Below are 17,481 nucleotides of genomic sequence, written 5' to 3' on the forward strand. Positions count from 1 at the left end.
AACGCAAGTCATATCAAAGAAATTTTACCACTATCATGAAGTACAATATGTCATGAGTCAGTGGGATCCATGGAAGATTTCCAGAGTTATTACCTCATAAAGAGACAGTGGTCAGAATTGTAAAAATTGTCCCGGTCATTAACATGCAAACCACCCTTGGGGGTTAAGGGATTAATTAAAACTTGTCTGAGAAATATATGTGGATATGGGTGCTCCACCTGGTTTGGGTCCACAACACCCAGTGTGCAATGCAAAAAAATATTTACAATACCAACAAACATATGATATTAACCCCTTTCTGCCATTAGACGTACTATTCCGTCCATGTGGGGTGGGCCCTAGTTCCCAAGGACGGAATAGTACGTCATGCCCTTTAATGCGACACAGCGACTTAAGTCGCATTAAAATTCCGACGCCATCTTACCTGGAGGAAGGTGGTGTTGGCATCCTAGGGCCTGTCTCCGCTGTGAGCTCCGATCATAGGCTGGTGCCTAGCAACACCGGCGTCACCAGGGCCTCCTCTGATTGGTGGGATCGATGTGATCATCGATCCCACCAATTACAGGTCACAGCAGCGGTGTGACCGCTCTGTGACCTGTCTCACCTGCCCCTGACCTGTCTAACTGCTCTGAAGGAATCCTCACACTTGGTGAGGATTCCTTCAGAGCGGTCACGCCGAGAGATCCCCTCCTGTGCTGAGACTTGTGGTGCCACAGTAGCCTGTGACACCACAATTCTTGCTAAAGAAAAAAGAAAGAAGACAGAAGAAAGAAGAGAGAAGAAAAAAGAGAGCCTACAACCGTAAGTGTTGATACCCCAATCCCGGCCCGATCACTTCATCCCCCCATCCCCCCTTCCCCCCATCCCCCCTTGCCCCCTCCACCCCCACATTGCGCCATATCTATGCCCAAATTTAGCAGCCGCTTAGCGTTGATTGGTGACGCAGTTCACCTATCAACACTCCTGCTCACTTTTTTTTTCCCCATCCCCGTGCGCTCCCCCAGCCGCAGCGTCTAATCCGTGCCTTCCCTTTTCTTTTTTTTTTCCCCATCCCCTTGCGCTCCCCCAGCCACCGCATCTAATCCGTGCCTTCCCTTTTCTTTTTTTTTCCCCATCCCTGTGCGCTCCCCCAGCCACCGCGTCTAATCCGTGCCTTCCCTTTTCTTTTTTTTTTTCCCCCATCCCCTTGCGCTCCCCCAGCTGCCGCGTCTAATCCGTGCCATCCCTTTTCTTTTTTTTTTCCCCATCCCCTTGCACTCCCCCAGCCGCCGCGTCTAATCTGTGCCTTCCTTTTTCTTTTTTTTTCCCCATCCCCTTGCGCTCCCCCAGCCGCCGCGTCTAATCTGTGACTTCCCTTTTCTTTTTTTTTTCCCCATCCCCGTGCGCTCACCCAGCCGCCAAGTCTAATCCGTGCCATCCCTTTTTTTTTTTTCCCCCATCCCCTTGCGCTCCCCCAGCCGCCGCGTCTAATCTGTGCCTTCCCTTTTCGATTTTTTTTCCACATCCCCGTTAGCACACCCAGCAGCCGCCAAACTCTGATAAGTGACACGGTTCACTTAACAGAGCTCTCGTGCCTGCCGTTTTTTCCACATCCCCGTTCGCACACCCAGCAGCCGCCGAAATTTGATGTGACGCGGTTCACTTATCAGAGCTAGGGCCTGCTGTTTTAGACTTTTCCTTTCACAGGTATTTTTTTCTCCCCATTTGCTTTTTTTTCCCTTTAGCTTTTTCTTTTCAGAATAGTTTGCACCAAACACTTCCCCCCCCACACGTACACATAGTTACCAATAAAGTACACCCAAGCACCATACTCACAAAAAAAATGTCCCGTTCGTCCCAACAGCGCTATTCAGCGGAGGAGGCATATTCTTTCCTTGCCTCCGACACTGATAGCGAGGGAGAGGATCCCACTTTTCTTTATTTTTCTGATTCTTCCTCATCCTCTTCCTCATTCTCTTCCGACTCCTCATCTTCCTCCTCCGGCCCTGCGGAACCGCCACGCAGACGCCGCAGGAAAGAAGCAGTGCCCATCATTCATGAAGATGAAGATGAGGCAGGGCCCACTCCTGAAGATGAACCAGCGTGCCCCTCTTCGGACCCCGTATGGACCTCGCCCCCCGAAAATTACGAGCCACTGATTCCTGATTTTGTGGCAGAATCAGGAATCAGGTTTGACACCATCGGCCTCACAGAAATAGACTTTTTAAAAGTCTTTTTCTCTGAGGATTTTGTTAACCTCATGGTGGAGCAAACTAATTTGTATGCTTGTCAATTTTTGGAGCAAAACACCGGTTTATCATATTCTAACTGGTCTCCTGTAGACGCAGTTGAAATGATGCAGTTTTGGGGCCTGATGCTTCATATGGGGCTCCTGAAGAAGCCAGAAATTCGGCAATATTGGAGTGTTGATATTTTATACAACACTCCAGTGTTCCGAATGGTCATGGTCCAAACGCGTTATGACTGGCCATCCATAAGTTCCTGCATTATTCCGATAATGCACAGTGTCCCGCACGAGATGACCCCAACTTTGACCGTCTGTTCAAAGTTCGGCCGGTCATCGAACACTTCAACAAAAAGTTTGGTGAAGTGTACGTGCCCAAAAGGGACATCTGCGTGGATGAGTCCTTGGTTCATTTTAAGGGGTGGCTCAGATTCCATCAATACCTGCCCAGCAAGAGGGCCAGGTACGGAATCAAACTCTACAAGCTGTGTGAGAGTACCTCAGGGCACACCTACAGCTTTAGAGTCTACGAAGGGAAGGACACCAGGATTGAACCACCTGAGTGTCCCCCTGTCCTGGGAGTGAGTGTGAAAATTGTGTGGGATTTGGTGCATCCACTGCTGGATAAAGGTTAGCACCTCTACACTGATAACTTTTATTCCAGCATCCCACTCTACAAATCCCTCTCTGCGCGAGGTACCGCAGCCTGCGGTACTATGTGCAAAAATCAGAGAGGCCTCCCAAAGACGCTACTTGGGCAGATGCTCAGAAAAGGTGAGAGCAGAGCCCAATGTAGCGACCACCTGCTGGTGGTCAAGTACGACAAGAGGGATGTCCTTCTCTTGACCACCATACACGGTGATGGCAGTACCCTCAGCACTGTACGGGGTACCTCTACACAGGTCAGCAAACCTGACTGTGTACTGGGGTACAACAAAAACATGGGGGGCGTTGATCTCTCTGATCAACTCCTCCAACCGTACAGTGCTTTGAGAAAGGCCAAGGTGTGGTACAAAAAGCTGTCCGTGAACATCGTACAAATGGCAATGCTCAACGCTTTCCTGCTATCACCATGTGCACGCCACACCGATACGTCGTACCTTCAGTTCCAGGAGGTAGTGGTTAAGGCCCTGATATTTGGCACGAGGGAAGGAGCGGGCCCCAGTACTTCCGGAACTGAAGGTGCTCATATCGTACCAGGTCACCATTTCCCAGGGGAGGTCCCGCAAACTGGAAAAAGAGGTAAGTAGCAAAAACGGTGCCGAGTGTGTTACAAAAGGGGAATACGCAAGGACACCATTTATCAATGCGACACCTGCCCCGAAAAACCTGGCCTGTGTATGAAGGATTGCTTCAAATTGTACCACACCTCCATGCACTACTAATTATCTTTATTTTTATATAGCGCTAACATATTCCGCAGCGCTTTACAGTTTGCACACATTATCATCACTGTCCCCGACAGGGCTCACAATCTAAATTCCCTATCAGTATGTCTTTGGAATGTGGGAGGAAACTGGAGAACCCGGAGGAAACCCACGCAAACACGGAGAGAACATACAAACTGTTTGCACATGTTGTCCTCGGTGGGGTTTGAACCCAGGACTCCAGCGCTGCAAGGCTGCAGTGCTAACCACTGCGCCACCGTGCTGCCCACTACTAATTTACTTTACAGGAAACAGTAGATTAGTTCCAAAAAGGGGGCACATCTACACTCACCGGCCACTTTATTAGGTACACCATGCTAGTAACGGGTTGGACCCCCTTTTGCCTTCAGAACTGCCTCAATTCTTCGTGGCATAGATTCAACAAGGTGCTGGAAGCATTCCTCAGAGATTTTGGTCCATATTGACATGATGGCATCACACAGTTGCCGCAGATTTGTCGGCTGCACATCCCAAAGATGCTCCATACAAGGCAGGATGGATCCATGCTTTCATGTTGTTTACGCCAAATTCTGACCCTACCATCCGAATGTCGCAGCAGAAATCGAGACTCATCAGACCAAGCAACGTTTTTCCAATCTTCTACTGTCCAATTTCGATGAGCTTGTACAAATTGTAGCCTCAGTTTCCTGTTCTTAGCTGAAAGGAGTGGTACCCGGTGTGGTCTTCTGCTGCTGTAGCCCATCTGCCTCAAAGTTCGACGCACTGTGCGTTCAGAGATGCTCTTAGGCCTACCTTGGTTGTAACGGGTGGCGATTTGAGTCACTGTTGCCTTTCTATCAGCTCGAACCAGTCTGCCCATTCTCCTCTGACCTCTGGCATCAACAAGGCATTTCCGCCCACAGAACTGCCGCTCACTGGATTTTTTTTCTTTTTCGGACCATTCTCTGTAAACCCTAGAGATGGTTGTGCGTGAAAATCCCAGTAGATCAGCAGTTTCTGAAATACTCAGACCAGCCCTTCTGGCACCAACAACCATGCCACGTTCAAAGGCACTCAAATCACCTTTCTTCCCCATACTGATGCTCGGTTTGAACTGCAGGAGATTGTCTTGACCATGTCTACATGCCTAAATGCACTGAGTTGCCGCCATGTGATTGGCTGATTAGAAATTAAGTGTTAACAAGAAGTTGGACAGGTGTACCTAATAAAGTGGCCGGTGAGTGTATGTAAGTTCATTGGGGGTCTAGTTTACAAAATGTCACTTGTGTTTTTTTTTTACTGTTTAGGCACATCAGGGGCTCTGCAAACGGAACATGACGCCTGCAGACCATTCCATCAAAGTCTGCTTTCCAAAACGTCACCACATCCCTTCTGAGCCCCGACGTGTGCCCAAACAGTATTTGTTCCCACATGTGGGGTATCAGCATTCTCAGGACAAATTGGACAACAACTTTTGGGGTCCAATTTCTCCTGTTACCCTTGGGAAAATTAAAAATTGGGGACTAAAAGATAATTTTTGTAGGAAAAAATAGGATATTTTATTTTCACGCCCGGGCGTTATAAATTTAAGTGAAACACTTGGGGGTTCAAAATTCTCACCAAACACCTAGATAAGTTCCCAATTAGGTCTAGTTTCCAAAATGGGGTCACTTGTGGGGGATTTCTACTGTTCAGGCACATCAGGGGCTCTGCAAACGGAACATGATGCCCGCGTACCATTCCATCAAAGTCTGCTTTTCAAAACGTCACTACTTCCCTTCCGAGCCCTGAAGTGTACCCAAACAGTAGTTTTCTCCCACATGTTGGGTATCAGCATACTCAGGAAAAATTGGACAACAACTTTTGGGGTCCAATTTCTCCTGTTACACTGGGGAAAATGAAAAATTGGGGACTAAATGATCATTTTTTGGGGAAAAAATAGGATTTTTTTTTTCACGCCCGGGCGTTATAAACTTCTGTGAAGCACTTGGGGGATAAAAGTGCTCAACACACACCTAGATAAGTTCCTTAGTGAGTCTAGTTTCCAAAATGGGGTCAATTGTGGGGGGTTTCCACTGTTTAGGCACATCAGGGGCTCGCCAAACGCGACTGATCTCAATTCCAGCCAATTTTAGATTGAAAATGTCAAATGGCGCTCCTTTCCTTCTGAGCCCTGCCATGCACCCAAACAGTGGTTCCCCCCCACATATGGGGTATCAGCGTACTCAGGACAAATTGGACAACAAAGTTTGGGGTCCAATTTACCTGGTTACCCTTGAGAAAAAAAAAATTGGGGACTAAACTATCATGTTTGTGGAAAAAATAGGATTTTTTATTTTCACGCCCGGGCATTATAATCTTTTGTGAAGCACTTGGGGGATAAAAGTGCTCCCGACACATCTAGAGAAGTTCCTTAGGGGGTACAGTTTCCAAAATGGGGTCACTTGTGGGGGGTTTCCACTGTTTAGGCACATCAGGGGCTCACCAAACACGGCATGGCGTCCGATCTCAAGTCCAGCCAATTTTAGATTGAAAATGTAAAACGGCGCTCCTTTCCTTCTGAGCCCTGCCATGAGCCCAAGCAGTGGTTCCCCCCAGATATGGGGTATGAGCATACTCAGGACAAATTGGACAACAACTTTTGGGGTCCAATTTCTCTTGTTACCCTTGAGAAAATAAAAAATTGGGGACTAAACGATCATGTTTGTGGAAAAAATAGGATTTTTTATTTTCACGCCCGGGCGTTATAAACTTTTGTGAAGCACTTGGGGGATAAAAGTGCTCACGACACATCTAGATAAGTTCCTTAGGGGGTCTAGCTTCCAAAATGGGGTCACTTGTGATGGGTTTCCACTGTTTAGGCACATCAGGGGCTCGCCAAACGCGACATGGCGTCCGATCTCAATTCCAGCCAATTTTAGCTTGAAAATGTCAAACGACGCTCCTTTCCTTCTGAGCCCTGCCATGTGCCCAAAAAGTGGTTTCCCCTCACATGTGGGGTATCAGCATACTCAGGACAAATTGAACAACAACTTTTGAGGTCCATTTTCTCTTTTTACCCTTGGCAAATGAAAAAAATTATTGCTGAAAGATCATTTTTGTGACTAAAAAGTAAAATGATAATTTTTTCCTTCCATGTTGCTTCTGCTGCTGTGAAACACCTGAAGGTTTAATAAACTTCTTGAATGTGGTTTTGAGGACCTTGAGTGGTGAAGTTTTCAGAATGGTGTCACTTTTGGGTATTTTCTGCCATATAGACCCCTCAAAGTGACTTCAAATGTGAGGTGGCCCCTAAAAAAATGGTTTTGTAAATTTTGTTGTACAAATGAGAAATTGCTGGTCAACTTTTAACCCTTATAACTTCCTAGAAAAAAAAATGTTGTTTCCAAAATTGTGCTGATGTAAAGTAGACATGTGGGAAATGTTATTTATTAACTATTTCGTGTCACATAACTCCCTGGTTTAACAGAATAAAAATTCAAAATTTGAAAATTGTGAAATTTTCAAAATTTTTTGCCAAATTTCCGTTTTTTTCACAAATAAACGCAAGTTATATCAAAGAAATGTTACCACTACCATGAAGTACAATATGTCACCAGAAAACAATGTCATAATCGCCAAGATCCGTTGAAGCGTTTCGGAGTTATAACCTCATAAAGAGACAGTGGTCAGAAATGTAAAAATTGGCCTGGTCATTAACGTGCAAACCACCCTTGGGGGTAAAGGGGTTAAATTATCTTATAATATTTAATGAATTGAACAAAGACCAATGTACAGTCACATATACTATCAAGCTGCATAAGCACACTGCAATTAATGCATACTTAGATTCCCTTATGGCTCCACACAAAGAAATGGATAGACGATAACTTGTCCAGTTAGGAAAAACACTTAGCATGTCTCCCAACAAATCTACAGCAAACTGTTTTATTACAGTAAAACTACCGTAACACTGCAATTAACTGATAAAATGAAAAATGAATGCAACAGAAATGCTTAATTTTTAGCAGGCTGATCAGAAATGACCAGCATCTTCATGTGATTGGAAGTGTGTTTCTTTTTTCCTGTTTAACCTTTATGTTAAGCGATAAAAGGATGTTATATATATGATGTATCTGCAGATTAAGCACCTGGGGGTCTCTCCATAAGCTCTATTCTGACACTAGTATGCACAAGACACTACTATAAAAGGAATGGTAAGTGAAGTCTACTTTTGCTCCAGCTCCATCCTGTGATGCAGAAGGAAACTCTTTATCTGCTTTCCTCTTTTTTTTTTAACCATAATTAGAATACAAACCGTTTTATATGATGATAACAATACCATTGGATACAAAATAATTTGCTGTCACGTTGAAGACTTGAACAGATATTTGTAACTGTTACCCTTGGCCAGATGCCTGGAGAAAGAAAACAGAAGAGCAGTGGACCTCTTAAGATATGTTCATCTCCCAGGGTGAAGAGAAATGTTTTGTCATCCCGGTTTGAAATCAAAACTTTACCTACTTTTGAACTAAGGAAAACACTCGTTATCCAGATATTCAAACCAAGACAGACCAACAGCATCCAATTTACAGTTCCTAAAATCACCATCAATACTTGGCCACTACTTTTTTATTGATGGCCTATTCATAGGAAAGGGCGGACATCAATCTCATTGGTGGAGTTCCAACAACCAGCACCACTGCCGATAAGTTGCTAACACACAGCAGCTCCATCAAAACAATAGTGGTCATGGCCGAGTAGTGCAGATCCACATCCTATTAATTTAAATTGGGGGAAGATCTGCAATACCCAGCAGCTGGCACTATAGAAACTATGGAGCTGCTGTGTTCCAGAGGCTTCTGAGAACTTACAGGCAGTGCTGACGCCAGTAACAGCAGATCGGCAGGAGTGTCGGGTGTCGTCCCTACAAAGTATGTTGGGAATCAACTGTTAGGGTATGTGTCCACGTTCAGGATGGCCGGCGCTTTGGATGGAGCGGAAAACCTGCTCCGCCCAAAGTTCCGCCTCCTTCTGTAGACGCGATGATGCCAGATGTGTTCATTGCACACATCCGAAATCATCGCACCCCACACATAGGGCCCTGTGTTTTACGGTAAACGGACATGCTGCAATCTAAAAAGACACGCCGCATGTCCAGAATTGCAGGGCCGCCGGATGCGTGTTACCACGCATAGTGGAGACGGGATTTCATAAAATCCCCTCCACTATGCTGTAACATCTGGTCGCTGCGTGTTTGATGCTGTGGCTCTACGCAGCGTCAAACACGCAGTGTTTCCTGAACGTGGAAACATACCTTTAGAGGTGGCAGATAGAGTTGAGCGACTTTCATTTTTTTAAGATCGAGTCGGGTTTTGTGAAACCCGATTTTGTCCAGAGTCGAGTCGAGTGCAGTCGGCCGATTATCGCTAAAAGTCGGGGATCGACCGAAACACGAAACCCAATGCAAGTCAATGGGGAAGCATAGTCGGCAGTGAGTGGAGGCCAGGAAAACACCTACAGTGCCCATTTTAATGCCAAAAACATCCATTCTTGTTTCTGAAGCTTGTCAATCTTAATTAACTTTATAATAATAGTTGGGCATAGGGAATTGGGGGTCATTTGGCAAAAGTTGTGGGGGGAGTAGGGCTGGCTCAAGTTTTTCGTGGGCCCAGGAAATGCGGACTACGTCACGGCGGTGTTGCAGGGAAAGGTAAGTATTTCAACGTTGCAAGTGCTGTGATCCTGAGCAAGCAGGGGGGGCCCACTCGTTCGCATTGGCACTGGCACAGGGCCCCTCAAAGTACGGCGGTGTGTTTGCATGGCGGGGGCGCCTCCCACCAGCAGCAACACTTTTGCGTACTCTGAGGGGCCCTGTGCCAGTGACGTCGCCAACGAGTATGCCCCCCCACCTGATGAAGGAACCTGCACTTTCATCTGCACCTTCCTCTCTGTCCCTGTGTAAGGTGGTATAACATGCGGGAAGGGGAACCTTACTTTCAGCAGGGTCAGATTCTGGCTGTGTAGAGTATAAGGGGAATGTAGTGGTCTAGGTCAATGTACCAGCAGACTCATCTAGCAGTGGCTGGGCAATGGGCAGGATGAGGAGGAAACAGATATAGGGCCAAAGAATAAAGTAGGCTAAATGCAGTTCAAAATTGGTAACAGGACTAAACAGGCGGCATTGCTTTGTTCAGTGGAGTAGCAAACACAAGAGCAGCAGACACTGTTTCAAGGGCCTAACCACACTAGTAGGCCAAATGCAGTTTAATATCTGATAGTATAGGGCGAAAGCCAGAATGTGGAAGCTCAGCTTTGTTCAGTTGAGGACAACACCAGGCAGGGGCAGACAGACACCTTTAGTAGGCCGGAACAGCCAATTGCATTTTTAAAAATGGTAATTTGGAACAGAAGGTTGAAGCACAGCTTTATTCAGTTGAGGACAACACCAGGCAGGGGCAGACAGACACCTTTAGTAGGCCGGAACAGCCAATTGCATTTTTAAAAATGGTAATTTGGAACAGAAGGTTGAAGCACAGCTTTATTCAGTTGCAGCTTCTTGGCAATAATATAAAGAAGACGAGACAGGACAACATTCGTTGGATGCCATATCTGTGTTTTCACTGGAAAAAAAACTGTCAGTTAACTACTTGTAGGAGAAAGTTTTTGTAGCTGGAGGCCACTTTTTGTATTGTACCAGTTTTTTGTTGTATGTTTGGAACTGAAGGTTGAAGCTCAGCTTTATTCAGTTGAGGACAACACCAGGCAGGGGCAGACAGACATCATTAGTAGGCTGGAACAGCCAATTGCATTTTTAAAAATGGTAATTTGGAACTGAAGGTTGAAGCTCAGCTTTATTCAGTTGAGGACAACACCAGGCAGGGGCAGACAGACATCTTTAGTAGGCCGGAACAGCCAATTGCATTTTTAAAAATGGTAATTTGGAACAGAAGGTTGAAGCACAGCTTTATTCAGTTGCAGCTTCTTGGCAATAATATAAAGAAGACGAGACAGGACAACACTCGTTGGATGCCATATCTGTGTTTTCACTGGAAAAAAAACTGTCAGTTAACTACTTGTAGGAGAATGTTTTTGTAGCTGGAGGCCACTTTTTGTATTGTACCAGTTTTTTGTTGTATGTTTGGAACTGAAGGTTGAAGCTCAGCTTTATTCAGTTGAGGACAACACCAGGCAGGGGCAGACAGACATCATTAGTAGGCCGGAACAGCCAATTGCATTTTTAAAAATGGTAATTTGGAACTGAAGGTTGAAGCTCAGCTTTATTCAGTTGAGGACAACACCAGGCAGGGGCAGACAGACATCTTTAGTAGGCCGGAACAGCCAATTGCATTTTTAAAAATGGTAATTTGGAACAGAAGGTTGAAGCACAGCTTTATTCAGTTGCAGCTTCTTGGCAATAATCTAAGAAGACGAGACAGGACAACACTCGTTGGATGCCATATCTGTGTTTTCACTGGAAAAAAAACTGTCAGTTAACTACTTGTAGGAGAAAGTTTTTGTAGCTGGAGGCCACTTTTTGTATTGTACTAGTTTTTTGTTGTATGTTTGGAACTGAAGGTTGAAGCTCAGCTTTATTCAGTTGAGGACAACACCAGGCAGGGGCAGACAGACATCATTAGTAGGCCGGAACAGCCAATTGCATTTTTAAAAATGGTAATTTGGAACTGAAGGTTGAAGCTCAGCTTTATTCAGTTGCAGCTTCTTGGCAATAATATAAAGAAGACGAGACAGGACAACACTCGTTGGATGCCATATCTGTGTTTTCACTGGAAAAAAACTGTCAGTTAACTACTTGTGGGAGAAAGTTTTTGTAGCTGGAGGCCACTTTTTGTATTGTACCAGTTTTTTGTTGTATGTTTGGAACTGAAGGTTGAAGCTCAGCTTTATTCAGTTGAGGACAACACCAGGCAGGGGCAGACCCCTTTAGTAGGCCGGAACAGCCAATTGCATTTTTAAAAATGGTAATTTGGAACAGAAGGTTGAAGCACAGCTTTATTCAGTTGCAGCTTCTTGGCAATAATATAAAGAAGACGAGACAGGACAACACTCGTTGGATGCCATATCTGTGTTTTCACTGGAAAAAAAACTGTCAGTTAACTACTTGTAGGAGAAAGTTTTTGTAGCTGGAGGCCACTTTTTGTATTGTACCAGTTTTTTGTTGTATGTTTGGAACTGAAGGTTGAAGCACAGCTTTATTCAGTTGAGGACAACACCAGGCAGGGGCAGACAGACACCTTTAGTAGGCCGGAACAGCCAATTGCATTTTTAAAAATGGTAATTTGGAACAGAAGGTTGAAGCACAGCTTTATTCAGTTGCAGCTTCTTGGCAATAATATAAAGAAGACGAGACAGGACAACACTCGTTGGATGCCATATCTGTGTTTTCACTGGAAAAAAAACTGTCAGTTAACTACTTGTAGGAGAAAGTTTTTGTAGCTGGAGGCCACTTTTTGTATTGTACCAGTTTTTTGTTGTATGTTTGGAACTGAAGGTTGAAGCTCAGCTTTATTCAGTTGAGGACAACACCAGGCAGGGGCAGACACCTTTAGAAGGACGGAAAAGCCAATTTTTTTAAAAACAGCAGTTAATCAGAGCCAGAAGGTAGAAGCTCAGCTTTATTCAGTTGAGGCCAACTTGAATTAGGGACTGCAGACAGACTTTGCAGGCTGTCCCCTGTGTGGACCATGCATCCAATACATTAACCCATTGAGCCACAAAGGACACGTAACCTTCCGTGGCCAGGCCTACAGGTCCATGTGTCTGTTGTCAGGTATACCTTTGGACTGACAAATTGACAGAATGCAAGGACAATGCGGTCTTTAACATGCAGGTGGAGGGGTGAGATGGCTTTTCTCGCAAAAGAATTGTCAACTGGGTAGCTCATAGCGTGGTATATCGTAGTTCATCCTGGCTTTATTAATATTAAATTAAATTAAAAAATAGGCTCTATGCACTTTATAATTGGTTCCAGGGGTACACGGGCAGCAGTGGTCTGGTCAGTGGAGGCCTAGTGGAAGGAGGGAGCGCAGAAAGGCTTCGAAGGCCTAACATAATTAAATTGGGCTGGCTGTAGGCACTTTATTATTAGTTACAGGGGTACACGGGCAGCAGTGGTCTGGTCAGTGGAGGCCTAGTGGAAGGAGGGACCGCAGACAGGCTTCAAAGGCCTAACATAATTAAATTGGGCTGGCTGTAGGCACTTTATTATTAGTTACAGGGGTACACGGGCAGCAGTGGTCTGGTCAGTGGAGGCCTAGTGGAAGGAGGGACCGCAGACAGGCTTCGAAGGCCTAATATAAATAAATTGGGCTGGCTGTAGGCACTTTATTATTAGTTACAGGGGTACACGGGCAGCAGTGGTCTGGTCAGTGGAGGCCTAGTGGATGGAGGGACCGCAGACAGGCTTCGAAGGCCTAACATAATTAAATTGGGCTGGCTGTAGGCACTTTATTATTAGTTACAGGGGTACACGGGCAGCAGTGGTCTGGTCAGTGGAGGCCTAGTGGAAGGAGGGACCGCAGACAGGCTTCGAAGGCCTAATATAATTAAATTGGGCTGGCTGTAGGCACTTTATTATTAGTTACAGGGGTACACGGGCAGCAGTGGTCTGGTCAGTGGAGGCCTAGTGGAAGGAGGGACCGCAGACAGGCTTCAAAGGCCTAACATAATTAAATTGGGCTGGCTGTAGGCACTTTATTATTAGTTACAGGGGTACACGGGCAGCAGTGGTCTGGTCAGTGGAGGCCTAGTGGAAGGAGGGACCGCAGACAGGCTTCGAAGGCCTAATATAAATAAATTGGGCTGGCTGTAGGCACTTTATTATTAGTTACAGGGGTACACGGGCAGCAGTGGTCTGGTCAGTGGAGGCCTAGTGGATGGAGGGACCGCAGACAGGCTTCGAAGGCCTAACATAATTAAATTGGGCTGGCTGTAGGCACTTTATTATTAGTTACAGGGGTACACGGGCAGCAGTGGTCTGGTCAGTGGAGGCCTAGTGGAAGGAGGGACCGCAGACAGGCTTCGAAGGCCTAACATAATTAAATTGGGCTGGCTGTAGGCACTTTATTATTAGTTACAGGGGTACACGGGCAGCAGTGGTCTGGTCAGTGGAGGCCTAGTGGAAGGAGGGACCGCAGACAGGCTTCGAAGGCCTAATATAATTAAATTGGGCTGGCTGTAGGCACTTTATTATTAGTTACAGGGGTACATGGGCAGCAGTGGTCTGGTCAACGGAGGCCGATTGTAATGAGTGTCTGCCAGTTAGTAGTCCAAAACAACAACTAAATGTGAATGTCTCGCATTAAAACAAAACAAAAACACTAAAGGGTGCAATCATTAGGTTCAGGGGTGGGATCCTCTGCGTTGTTTCAGACCTACTAATTTTGCGCAAAGTATTTACTGTGGTAAATAGAGGACACTGCCCCTGACTATGTTAAGTACCATCATACATGTCAACACAATGGTATTGTCAGTGGCAGGTATGGAAGGATGTCAGCGCATAGACTTAACATTGGTGGAAGTGTGAGAGATAACTGTGGAAGTGGTAGAGCAATGTTTGACCTGGGGGTGGGTGAACTCTCTTGTGGCCGGCGTTACAGGCCCAAGGCCCCTCATGTTACAACAGTGTGTCTGACGTTGGGTGCGCACCACCACCGCCAGAGACACTTTATTGTACTATGAGGAACCCAGTAGCAATGCCGTCGACCAAAAGCGAGTACACCCACCTCTTCAGACAAACAGCAGTCTCACGGGTGCTTGCGCCAAGTCGCGATACCACGGCCCCGTGTGGGGAGTTTGGCCATTTAGGGAGGTGTAAACATGTCGTATGCTGGACAATCAGCTGCAGCAAATTAGACATTAGAAAAGTAATTCACAGTAGTCCACAGGCAAGAGCTTTTCATAGGAAAGCTAGGTGTCGGCCGGGCAAGGTGGGGCAAAAGATTTCGAAATCCAGTTGTGGTTCATTTTAATGAATGTTAGATCGTCAACATTTTGGGTAGCCAGACGAGTCCTTTTTTCGGTTAATATTGAACCTGCAGCACTGAATACTCTTTCTGATAGGACACTTGCTGCCGGGCAAGCAAGCTCCTGCAATGCATATTCTGCCAATTCTGGCCAGGTGTCTAATTTTGATGCCCAGTAATCAAATGGGAATGACGGTTGAGGGAGAACATCGATAAGGGATGAAAAATAGTTAGTAACCATACTGGACAAATGTTGTCTCCTGTCACTTTCAATTGATGCAGCAGTACCTGTCCTGTCTGCGGTCATAGCAAAATCACTCCACAACCTGGTCAGAAAACCCCTCTGTCCAACGCCACTTCTGATGTGTGCACCCCTAACACTCCTAGTCTGTTGCCCCCTTGAGCTCGTGTGAGAACGATCACGTGCGCTGTGTGCTGGGAATGCCTGAAGCAAACGGTCAACAAGAGTTGATTGTTTGGTTGCTAATATTAGTTCCAAGTTCTCATGTGGCATAATATTTTGCAATTTGCCTTTATAGCGTGGATCAAGGAGGCAGGCCAACCAGTAATCGTCATCGTTCATCATTTTCGTAATGCGTGTGTCCCTTTTTAGGATACGTAAGGCATAATCCGCCATGTGGGCCAAAGTTCCAGTTGTCAAATCTCCGGTTGTGATTGGGTGAGGGGCAGTTGCAGGCAAATCTACGTCACTTGTGTCCCTCAAAAAACCAGAACCCGGCCTTGACACGCAACCAATTTCCAGTGCCCCCGGGAAAGGTTCCGCATTAAAAATATACTCATCCCCATCATCCTCCTCGTCCTCCACCTCCTCTTCGCCCGCTACCTCGTCCTGTACACTGCCCTGACCAGACAATGGCTGACTGTCATCAAGGCTTTCCTCTTCCTCTGGTGCAGACGCCTGCTCCTTTATGTGCGTCAAACTTTGCATCAGCAGACGCATTAGGGGGATGCTCATGCTTATTACGGCGTTGTCTGCACTAACCAGCCATGTGCATTCCTCAAAACACTGAAGGACTTGACACATGTCTTGTATCTTCGACCACTGCACACCTGACAACTCCATGTCTGCCATCCTACTGCCTGCCCGTGTATGTGTATCCTCCCACAAAAACATAACAGCCCGCCTCTGTTGGCACAGTCTCTGAAGCATGTGCAGTGTTGAGTTCCACCTTGTTGCAACGTCTATGATTAGGTGATGCTGGGGAAGGTTCAAAGACCGCTGATAGGTCTGCATACGGCTGGCGTGTACAGGCGAACGTCGGATATGTGAGCAAAGTCCACGCACTTTGAGGAGCAGGTCGGAGAACCCAGGATAAGTTTTCAATAAGCACTGCACCACCAGGTTTAAGGTGTGAGCCAGGCAAGGAATGTGTTTCAGTTGGGAAAGGGAGATGGCAGCCATGAAATTCCTTCCGTTATCACTAACTACCTTGCCTGCCTCAAGATCTACTGTGCCCAGCCACGACTGCGTTTCTTGTTGCAAGAACTCGGACAGAACTTCTGCGGTGTGTCTGTTGTCGCCCAAACACTTCATAGCCAATACAGCCTGCTGACGCTTGCCAGTAGCTGGCCCATAATGGGACAACTGGTGTGCAACAGTGTCATCTGCCGATGGAGTGGTTGGCCGACTGCGGTCTGTGGAAGAGCTGTAGCTTCTTCAGGAGGAGGAGGAGGAGGAGGGGGTGCGAACGCCTACAGCCAACTGTTTCCTAGACCGTGGGCTAGGCACAACTGTCCCTAAATTGATGTCCCCTGTGGACCCTGCATCCACCACATTCACCCAGTGTGCCGTGATGGACACATAACGTCCCTGGCCATGCCTACTGGTCCATGCATCTGTAGTCAGGTGCACCTTTGTACTCACAGATTGCCTGAGTGCATGGACGATGCGCTGTTTAACATGCTGGTGCAGGGCTGGGATGGCTTTTCTGGAAAAAAAGTGTCGACTGGGTAGCTCGTATCGTGGTTCAGCGTACTCCATCAGGGCTTTGAAAGCTTCGCTTTCAACTAACCGGTAGGGCATCATCTCTAACGAGATTAGTCTAGCTATGTGGGCGTTAAAACCCTGTGTACGCGGATGTGAGGATAAGTACTTCCTTTTTCTAACCAGAGTCTCATGTAGTGTGAGCTGAACTGGAGAGATGGAGATTGTGGAACTTGCGGGTGTGCCGGTGGACATGGCAGACTGAGAGACGGTTGGAGACGGTATTGTTTCCGCTGGTGCCCTAGATGCAATATTTCCGCCTACAAAACTGGTGATTCCCTGACCCTGACTGCTTTTGGCTGGCAAAGAAACCTGCACAGATACTGCCGGTGGTGCGGAAAATGGTGGCCTTACAGTGACGGAAGGGATGTTGCGTTGATGACTAGCTTCATTGGCCGAGGGTGCTACAACCTTAAGGGACGTTTGGTAGTTAGTCCAGGCTTGAAAATGCATGGTGGTTAAGTGTCTATGCATGCAACTAGTATTGAGACTTTTCAGATTCTGACCTCTGCTTAAGCTAGTAGAACATTTTTGACAGATGACTTTGCGCTGATCAATTGGATGTTGTTTAAAAAAATGCCAGACTGCACTCTTCCTAGCATCGGATCCCTTTTCAGGGATTGCAGACTGAGCTTTAACCGGATGGCAACGCTGTGCTCCAACAGGTTTTGGCTTTGACACGCGTTTTGGGCCAGATAGGGGCCCGGCAGATGGAACCTGTTGCGATGTTGATGCCTGCTGCGGCCCCTCCTCCACCTCCGCTTCTGAACTACTGCTGCCTGCACCCTGTTCCCCCAATGGCTGCCAATCGGGGTCAACAACCGGGTCATCTATTACCTCCTCTTCGAGCTCGTGTGCAACTTCGTCTGTGTCACTGTGTCGGTCTGTGGTATAGCGTTCGTGGCGGGGCAACATAGTCTC

This window comes from Ranitomeya variabilis, chromosome 3, assembly GCF_051348905.1.
Source record: "Ranitomeya variabilis isolate aRanVar5 chromosome 3, aRanVar5.hap1, whole genome shotgun sequence".
NCBI lineage: Eukaryota > Metazoa > Chordata > Amphibia > Anura > Dendrobatidae > Ranitomeya > Ranitomeya variabilis.